This window comes from Ochotona curzoniae, unplaced genomic scaffold, assembly GCF_017591425.1.
Source record: "Ochotona curzoniae isolate NIBS_2020 unplaced genomic scaffold, NIBS_Ocur_1.0 contig_2210, whole genome shotgun sequence".
Lineage (NCBI taxonomy): Eukaryota > Metazoa > Chordata > Mammalia > Lagomorpha > Ochotonidae > Ochotona > Ochotona curzoniae.
In genome coordinates this window covers 22,908,965-22,919,393 of record NW_024465369.1, presented here as the reverse complement: position 1 = coordinate 22,919,393, position 10,429 = coordinate 22,908,965, and the positions used below count along the sequence as shown (strand labels likewise).

The 10,429-nt window shown below is 38.3% G+C and overlaps 1 protein-coding gene across 5 annotated transcripts in view; it reads left to right on the top strand.

The window, feature by feature from the left end:
• The first annotated feature begins 554 nt into the window (after nucleotides 1–554).
• Nucleotides 555–10,429, top strand: part of BAZ2B (bromodomain adjacent to zinc finger domain 2B) — a 239,784-nt gene continuing 229,909 nt past the window's right edge. For 2 of the 5 annotated variants that reach the window (XM_040971612.1, XM_040971610.1), the window contains exon 1: nucleotides 555–1,273. The gene's annotated coding sequence lies outside the window, so the exon portion shown is untranslated. The remainder of the gene's footprint in view (nucleotides 1,274–10,429) is intronic. The other 3 variants (XM_040971614.1, XM_040971613.1, XM_040971611.1) reach the window with 2 other exon arrangements.

The window sequence follows — 10,429 nt, the reverse complement described above, 5'->3', positions numbered from 1 at the left end:
TTCTTATTATATCAACTTTGAGACTTTAACGTGTTCTGAAGGAAAAAAAAGCTACCTCAATTTTTTCATATTTCATACCTACATGGGCAATAAAATGATATCAAAGTTAGGCTGATTTTTTTTAAAGTTGTGTTTAGAAAGCTGTGAAGTGAGGCGCGGGAAGGATTGGGGTGCACTTTCCCTTTAATTTGATTGGCTGCGGGGACGTGGGAATGGGGGAGGGGGAACTGGAAAGATAGAAAAGTTGTAATAGATTCTGGGGATAGATAAGTATCAATATGTGTGTACTTTAAAGATGCAGTAATGGGCTCCCAGTGTTATAACGTGGTTTTTAAAAAAGTGTTCAGTTCCTATAATTATTTTCTTAACTGGCAGAAATTGAAAAACTATCGGTATTACTTTTTACAGTTTGTACATGTGCCTTTAAAACGATTTATTATTTTCATATCTTTCATTTGAATTGTAGTTTAACCCAGTGCTAAAACATTACCGTGAGTTTAGCTCGTGGAAGGGCAGCACTGTTTTGTCCCGGGACCATGTTGCGTCCTAATAGCCACAGATTGTTGGAGATTAATTTAGTGGGTTTGTAGACCTCAATAAAATTCTCAAATTATACACATCAAAATTTTGGTTGAAGATGGCTAATCTGTGTTCCCTAATGTCTCGTTTTCATTTTGCAAACTTGAGTTTCCAATTCTGTTTTCTGTGCCCTCTTCTTGTAAAACAAAACATTTAAGTTTCTTAACTTTTTCCTGGGGCAGGGAAAGGTGCACTCAAAGCCCTAGTATTCTTGGAAGGAAGAAGCACCCCCCTCCCCGGGCTCCTTTCGGAGCTGATAGGTCATTTATTATTGGAGCTGAAATGGTATAAACAATTCTCTCTCTTTTTTCCCTTGTTAACAGCAACTTTCATTGTTAGAGAGAGGAGAGAGAGAGAAGCCTTGTTGGTTGACGTCACTTGGTTCATGAAGCCTTCGCCTAGAAGTGAAGCTGCTGAACAAACCTTGAGAAGAATCATCCCCTGCTTCAATCTGCTGCTGGATAGGAACTAATCAGAGGGAGAGGCGGAAGACGGAGAAGGAGGGCGTCCAGGGCTTTCCCGACCACAAATCTCACCTCCGCTCCAACTCTTTATACTTTTCTTGCAGAAATTATAGTAGAAATAAGGAGGTTGGTGGGGTTTCCAAAAAATCTTAACCTTCGGCCATCTGGGGAAGGCAAAAAAAAAAAAAAAAAAAATCCCATCCACCGCAACTCTCAGTTCGAAAGTAAAGGTGAGTTAAAAATCCGCGGGCGTGAGGGGTGCGGGTGTAGACGAGAATTCCGAATGTTCCGAGGCCGGTTGAAACAGAAAAGGAGGAACTGCGCTCCTCGGAGCGGGAGGACTCCGGAGGCGCAGCCCGGACGCGCTCGCCGCCGTCGCCCGGCCGCCCCGCCGCCGCTGTTTACCCTCGCCGGTCGGTCGTCCCTTTGTTGTGCTGCCTGAGAGGCTGGGGTGGCAGTCGGGGTCCCGAGCGGAGTTTGGGGCAGGAGGACGCGGGGAGATGCGCGGCCCCGGATGGGAGGCGGGGGGTGCGGTCTCAGGAGAACGTAAACTTTATTCCTGGCCGCCCGAGCGGGGACCCCGGAGTCGTGGGGCTTGCGGGCCGCGCTCGGCCCGGGCACCGGCGCCGCGCCACCCCGCGTCCTTTGTGCCGGTCGCCCTTCGCGGCCGCAGGGCGGGCGTCTCCTCCTCCCCTCGGGCTTCCAGCGCTCGGGTCGCCGTCCACAGTTGGGCTCGTTCCGTGAAGCGGCTCTGGCGGCGCGGCGGTCGCCGTCCCTACCCCGGAACAGGCGCCGCTGCCCCACTCCCCTCCGGGGTACTTTGGAGATGCCCCCCTCCCCCCGCCGCCTCCCGCGGCCCTTTCTGCCTCCGCCCCCTCTTCCCGCTCGGGCTGACGAGCGGCGTCCGCCACCCCTCCCCAATTTGGGCCTCCTCGGCTCCCTGCGTGGAGCTCGAGGCTCCCGAGTTTCCTGAAAATGCGCGGCGGCGGCGGCGGTGGGGGTGGGGCCGGTGGCCCGGGGAGCGGCGGGGCCACCTGGGAAGGGCCGAGGCGCCGAGCCCGCGGACCGCGGCCGTGTCCGCGCGTGGGCCTCTCGCGGGGGGCCGCCCGGCTGCCCGCGCCCGCCCCTGCCCCCGGCTCCCTCCTGTCACAACACTTCCACGAACCCCACTTCTAGGGTTTGCGAAAGGAAGTGTGCAAGGACTCGGAGCTGCTCGTGCTGAGAGATTTTTCTCTTCTTTTCTCTCTCACTGCCTGTCTCTCTCTCTCGCTCCGTATTTTATCTTTTGTGTGTCGCTTCCTTATAAAGGGAGAAGCAGCTGCAGCCCTTGGCCGAGTTGTTGAAATTTATCCCTTTGTGTATATTACAATATCCTCCATTTTTCCCCTGCCCTCTAAACAACAAGCGTTTCGCCATCTTGGGCAATTTTTATTCCCGAGTCTCTCTCTCCTTTTTAAAATTTGAGGAAGGGAAAGCAGCCTCTGAAAGGCAGAAGGTGTGTGTGTGTGTGTGTGTGTGAATAAGGCTCAAAGTTTAGGCAGTGTTCAGGGGGCCCAGTGACGTCATGTAAAGTTTATTGAGAGATTTTTCTCAAGAGTTTTTTCCCCTCTTTTTGCCTTGGTTTAAAGATAGCGCAACTTTCAGGTTAACCATAAATCTTGGGCCTTAGTTTCTGTATTTTTCTCTCGCAATCAGACCGTGAAATATGCATATATTGTATCCTGGTCACAGGTGGAAGACTGTACCAAAAAATGGTATGAACTTCTGTGTTACTTGATGGTCATCTAGTTTTTCTGCACGTTTTTCTTTTTTTAAATATTTCAAGTGTTTGTAGTCAGCGGTTTTTCTTTCTTATTTGCTGTACTCTTCCATATTGATTTTCCTTTAATTAGCTTGGTTCTTTATATATGTGTGTGTATGTGTATATATGAAGTACTTATTTTAGATTGCCTAACTCCTTGTTGTAATTAAGTGAGCTTTTTTTCCCCCTTTCATATGTTTCCTTACCTTTTGAAAAGTGTAGCTGTTGAAAATACCTGGAGATACTGGGTACTTTTTAAAAAAATGGTAGCAGATATGATTAAACCAGTGGCAAGGATGTATTTAGTAAAAGGCGAAATTGATTTCAGAAGATAGTCTGTAATCTCTAGATATAAACTCTTTGTCAAGCATTACATTTATAGAAGGATCAATGGTAAAATCCAGTGTTTTAATTTGCTTGTCTATAATACTTTTTCATCTCACAGAAGTTGGGCTGGGTCACGTGACCAAACTTAATGAAAGACTGGTGTATAAATAAGAAGCAAGGTAGACTGGATAGGAAAGTAGAATTCTGTCTCCTTGTAGTCATTTGCAGTCAGCATATTTACATCCTTTCTAACAAGGACAGGAAACTCTGTATTTGATTTGCATTCTCTTTGTCTTCTGGATTGGGGAATAAAAAAACCTTGACTACAATTAACTTTTTTTTTTTTTTTTAAAAAAGCTAATAGAAATGCTTGTGAATACACTGAAAAGGTTTATCTAATACAGAAACTTTCATTGTATGTAGTATGTTTTTATTTTAGTAGCAGTCTTCTTTGGTGTTAGTTGCTATTTAGTCAGGAGTTTGCTTTATGTAAAATGCTATATAGAAAGCTTGAGTGAATTGAATGTCTGCCATTTATGTGAATTGTAGGTAGGTGAAAAATGTTTAAATAGTTAAAAGCACATAGAACAGATGGTTCTAAATTATACATGCAACAAAGGACTAAAAGATTTGGCAGATTATAAATAGCAAGCAACAGAGGATAAGCAGTTTAAGAAAATGGTAGTTAAGTACGTTTGATGTCTCACACCTATTGTAAACACAGTACATGTTATTGTCACTGTGCTGCATAATCAATAATTTAGACAACAGAATAGCACTTGTATGTTTCTGATGGAAAGAAAAGACTTTACAAGTGTTTGAAATGAATGGGTCAGTGTAAAATTATTCTAATCCTGTGATAACAAATAAGAATTTTTTTTAAACAAATCAGATTCTATGCTTTAAAAACAGGAAATTACTTTTGAGAAGTTAACATATTCAAATCATGGTTTGGATAAGAATAGGAGTAGGCACTGGTTTTAAAATCCAGATAATAGTATCTTACTCCTCTTATGTGTTTAGTCCAGAACTGTGGTGGCATTCACTCTTTCAAGTACTGTAGAAAAATATTTTATAGACTGCTCAGTCTTTGAACTGCTTTTGTTAGAATACTGTTGGCGTCAGTTGCTAAATACATACTAAATGAAAGAAGGATATGCTTTTGGTTTTTGAATTTTGTGCATGAAATTTATGATACCTATTTTACTTGCACGTAGTTTCCCTTGAATTTTAAACATATGTTGTTTTTGTCAATCTAAAAATGACCTCAATATGTATAAACACAATAAATACAGTTATTTAGCATCTACAAAATGTTGAAAATAACTCAGTATTCAACCTGGTAAAATTTGTTTTTATTTTTTGTAATCCTCTTTAAAATACATATAAGGATTGTAATGGAAACCTTAGATTTTTGATTCTGTTGCCCTTTCTCCCATTTCTTTGTTTGCATGTTTATTATAGAACTGCAGTGTAAAGGAGCAGATGTTTTGCCAAACATCCTGATGTGTTGCTTTTTCTTATGGGAGTGCATAACTGTTCCTTCTGATGCATCAACTTGACAGCTGGTTGATTTCATGGAGCTGCTAAGAAGCCATTAGTGGTGTCATTGAATTGAAACAGAACAGTCACTCCCAGCTTGAACTGCAATTGTTAATGTCTTTGTTGCTACTTTTGTGTTACTATACAAGATGTAAGATATCACGGTTGCATGAAAAGTTGAGAATTTCTGTCTTATCTCCTTAAATGAGTCAAACTATATGTTAGAACTTGATTACTTTTGGGTTTAAAGGAATTTTATATTGTAATTTCTGAGCCTTTAAACTAGTTCTAGGTAGAACTACCCAAAGGAAAAGTATGATTTAGCACACACACACAAAAATGATATAGTGATTTGGGCCTCTTCAAAGAATTTGTACCATTAAAGTTTAATAATTATTTAGGATGCTTTATTTCCTAAGATATTAACCATATCTTGTAGTTAGGTATTTTAAGAGGTTTTTTGATTAACAAAAATTAAGTATTTTGTATTGCAAGGTCTTAAAAGTATTATGTTTTGCTATATAAATATTGACTCAATTGGTTTAATGTTTCTTTAAGCTTTATTATGGGAGATGATGATAGGAGCAAGGAAGCAGTTTGTGGGCAAAAAGGCTGTTTTGTGTTTCTTTTATGATGATGTCAAAATGTTATTTTAAAAATTCAAACTATGAGCTATTTTACTAGTAGCCTTTTATGGTTCTTAAAGAAATAGCTTCATTATAAAAACTTGTATTGATAATCTCACTATCATATTGTTGTACTAAAATAATGTCTTCTCTTGGATTCCTAAGTATTTCCCCCCTTTTCTGATTATTTACATGGTTTTTATTTGATGGGAGCAGAGATGGAAAGGAGGGAGGAAAAAAATAAGGAATAATCCCAACACAGAGAAGAACACTTTTAAAATAAAAAAAAAGAAAGAAAAATGAAAATGGTTAACATTTAAGATTACAGTATAGCTTACTTAGCACTCTGAGACTTTTTCTAGTCCTGGTATTTACTGATTTTTAAATTTAGTTCTTTATGTTTACTATTAAATCCTCAAAGAGCATAAGCTGTAAAAAAATTGAAATAGCTTGCCTTTTAAAAATTAGTTAAAATGTCAAATTGATGATTAGAATATTTAATTTGATGAGGTGAATCTCATTAAAAGAACTTCTTACATATTATAGTCAAATTTTAACACGATAAATTGCTGAGTGATTCCAGAGTTGATTTCCTAAAAATCCTAATTTTTATGGAGACACTTTTCTTGTAAGTAAATTGTGTGTTGTTTTGACTAAGCTATCTCTTCAAACAGTACTCTTTATAAACTTTTTAAAAATTAGCCATATAAATCTTGAAGAAAGAACACCACTACATTACCTTAAATTCTCAGTTCTTGAGAAATATATTTTCTCATCTTATACTTGTGTCAAGGTGTTTATTTATATCAGCCAAACTGTGATAAAGACTGAGTTGGGTATTCACTGTAATCTCTAAGAAAGAAGTCTGAAAGCTTAGTCTAATTTCAGAGACAAGATAGTCTTAATTGTAATGCAGGAAAACATTCAGTAAATTAAGTGGGAATTTTCAGTTTTGGGTAGTTGTTAACGTTAATTTTGAGAAGAAGTCATAGAAAGCTTAAGCTTTGATTCCTAAGTTTTTATGTTGACTATTAACTTTGAAATTATGGGTAATAAATAGACTTAATTTGTTTACAAAGAGATATGAAGCTACAAAATGTTGGAAGTGTCTTAGCTGAAACTAGAAAAACTAAATAGATTTCTTATTTTTAAAATCTGGTTAGTGCCATTTGACCTATGATGAGTCAGAGGTTGAGATGTAAAATATTCGTCTATTTATAAGATAAGCATTGAGTTTTAAAAAATAATTGGCTTCTATAAAGATATGAGTTGAAAATAGTTTCTTCCACATATTGACATTTTTACAGTTTTAATCTTTTAAAAAAATTAATTGTCTTTCAAATAGCTTTTAAATTATTAATAAAATTTAACTTGTATTTTGGCTTTTGAATGCCTTTCACTATAAATAAAAATTGAGTTTCTGAGATAATCATAATGAGAGTAATTCAAAGAACCTTTACTGCTTTTGTGTGTTGAGGTATGTATAAGAAAAAGGAACATTGGGCTTGAAGATAATTATTACCTTGGTACTTCAGCAGTGTGTGAACATAATTGTGTGTTTTTCCTGTTTGCTACTCCTTACACTTTTCCACAAACATGCACTCATTAATCAAAGACGGTGCACTCCTGCTGAGGGCAGAGAGGTTCATCAAATTGGCAGTCAGTTTGGTGTAAAGAACGGTGTACTGAAGCTCTTAACTCGTTGGGACATAAATAAATCTAAGGTCTTTGTATGCAAACCCTGGAGGTTAATACTGTATAATTCAATGTCCTGTCTTTGTTTTTATGATTGATGTTTTTAAATGTTTCAAGCTTGGTGCAAGTCTTCTAGTAGGTCAGGTCTGACAATCTGATTGGCTATAGTAAGAAAGCATTAGGTTGTCAGAAGGACTTGGAGTATGCTGCAGGGATTTTGATTTTTTTTTCCCCTAGAAGATCATTGTCATATTGCCTGAGCTGTTATAGGAATGTACCAATGATTGACATTGCCTGCTGTGATAATGGACCTAGTGCATGAAATGCCAATAGTTTGGTCCTATTTGTTCGGAAGCTTACTGCTATTTGTATCCTTAGCAGAGCTAACATGTAGAACAAGCAAAACTACTGGGATTTCTCTGTAGAAATAGTGCTGGGATTTGGCTTTAACATGAATTGGTTGCATATTCATAATTTAAGAACAGCTGGTTACAGCATGCACACAGTCATTTGTGAGCTATTATAAACCATTCCACTCACACGTGGAGCCTGTGCATGGTGAAAAAAAAAATTTTTTTTTTTTATTGATCTACCTGCATTTAAAATCTGGTCACTGCTGCTACAGAAGCCCTTCATTTTAGCTGTGTTTGCAACACGGAACAGCTTCAATTTTGAATATTTAAACTAAATGCTAAAAAAATAAAGCTTTAAAGGAAACAAGAAGTCATATCTTTATTCTCACACACTTAATCTTTATCTAAAGTAAACAACAAACTTAGATTTCAAAAGTGCTGCAGTTTTTGGGAAATAATGTTTTATGATTATTTTCTATAGACTAAATAGCTGACTTGTCTTTGATCAAAACACTATTAAATAAATTGTGTTACTTACGTAGTTTTAGAAAGTATCAGTATAGGAAATTGACAATATTTTCTGATTGATTACCCTGTAAAAACAGTGTCATTTAATATGTGCAAGAGTGATAGTACTTTTATTGTTATAGAAAAAAGAAAGGAAAATTGACAGTATTTTGTGATTGGATTAGAATGATGCAAATCCTAAAACTGTAAAGCTAAGATTTTATTGAATCTATTTTGCTTTTTGAATATTAAATGTAACTGTGCTTTTGTAGTATCTAAATGGTGAGTCAGTCCAGTGATTTCCTGCTTGTTGTCTGTGGAGACTGTAATGAGTCAGGAGAAAACCTCTGTATCCTAAGCTTTCAATGACAAGAAACAAGATATGTTAAATGCTGTCTTTCAGATACCCTTTTAGGAATCATAAGCAACTCTGCCTTGATTTGTGAATGTTTAAAATAAGTGAATACCTGAGTGATTTACGATGATACGGTTATAGCAGACTGTCCACACAACATGGTGTTAGGCTCGCATGTGCATGCTGTTTGCCCCCACAGTAGATGATGAAGTAGCTCTCAGCACTTCAAGGTTGAGTACCAGTCCTGAGAGTGCATTTTACTCTTTCTTTGCTTCACAAATGACTGGATATGTTGGTAATATAACAAAATATATGGCCAAATTTAATCTAGCTGATAGTAGGCTGTACTTTTTTCTAAATAATAAATTCAAAGGTTATTAAAGGACAATGTGTTACGTTTTAGTTTGAGTTACATGGAACCATAGCTTTATATATTACAGTTAACGTGCCATTATTTGAGGTTACACATTAGTCATTGTGTGAATTATTCTGTGTCCTCTTTACACTCCCTTTTCACTATTGTCCTGTCCTTTCAGTTATTGCCTTGTTGTTTAGCATCTAATTACAGAATAAGGAGAAGTTTAAAAAGAAGATCTATCTTGTTTTCCCTTCCTTTCTCCAAATGGATACATCAGTTGAAGAGAAGCTCATAGTTTTTGAAAAACTATAGTAAAGGTTTGAGATTTGTTTGTTAATCTTTCTTTCCTGGTTCTCTTTAGAACAGATATACTGGAGAAGAGGAAAGATGAGTTAATGGACTTTCTTTTCTATGCATCAGTAACAACAAAATGTAGTACTTGTTTGAGAAGTGGATTGACTCAATAATACTAACTTCAAAATAATCACAAGTATTTAATACACTTTTAGTGTTCTAGTATTAATAGAGGAAACAGGGCAGCTGGTTTCTTTAAGTTTATATTGAATGCTTTCTCTAAATGTCCCTGGAGAGCTTTGAATAATAGTTAATGAGGACTTAAAACAGAATCACTGAATTATACCAAGAAAAATGAGTAAAAGTAATATTCAGAGATCTGGAAGCAAAGAACCAACAGAAATGTAGCATGAATCCCTCCCTCCATCCCTCACCTCCAGGCTGGACAAGTAAACCAAAGCTACTCAGCTGGGCTGCTGAAGTGATGCTGCAGTCTTGGGAGGTCACTTTAGCTCCTACCTCTTTACAGGACCCTTTCCTTCATCCATTGCTTTCAAAACTGACTGCTTGATTTTCTCTGAAGAAGGTGACTTATACTCAGTTTCAGATCGTTCATTTTTTTGTTTCTTCATTCTTTTACAATTTAGTTACAGAGAGGGACAGAGAGAGAGAGAGATATCTTCCATCTGTAGGCTCACTCCCCAAATGGCTACAGTGGCCAGAGCCAAGGCAATCTGAAGGCAGTTACCAGAGCTGCCTCTGAGCCTCCCATGTAGGTGCAGGGGCCCGAAGACTTGAGCTGTCCTCTGCTACTTTTCCACTTCAGAAGCATGGAGCTGGAGCAAAGTGTAGAAGTCAGGACACAAACCCCACCCATATGGGATGCAGTGCCACACGGTGGAGGATTAGTCTATTTTAAGCCAACGCCGTAGCTCTCAGTTCATTTCTATGATAGATGTGTTTGTGAAGGCCAGATTTCAGCTGACAAAATTGTTCTTTCTGGCCAGAGATATTCAAATACGCTGTTTTGTATGAGATTAACCAAAACTTCTCCCTGTCTTCTGTTTGATTCTTTTATTATGCTTTTGTGAATGACTTATCAAAATCTAATGCATTATCTTTCATGCCTGCGAAAAATATTGACTATGCATCAGAGGAACTATTGCAGTGTCCCTTTTCTCAATTTAGTGGCAAAGCAGTGGTTTTCTAAGGAGACACGATGGAGAAGACAAACAGATTAGCCAGACAGCCAATAATAAAGGAAACTATGTTTGTTTTGGGATTGATTTATTTATTTGAAAGGAGGAATTACAAAGAGAGAGGAAGAGAGAGAGATTATTCTTCAATACCCTGGTTTGGAACTTCAGTGACTACAACTGCCAGGGTCTCATACAGGGATATCAGGGATTCACGTGTGCCTGTGCCTCTTCCACTGCTTTTCCCAGGCACTTTAGCAGGGTTCTGGGTGGGAAGTTGAGCATCCCGGATATGAACCTTTGTTCTTTGGGATGCTGGGACCACAGTTGGT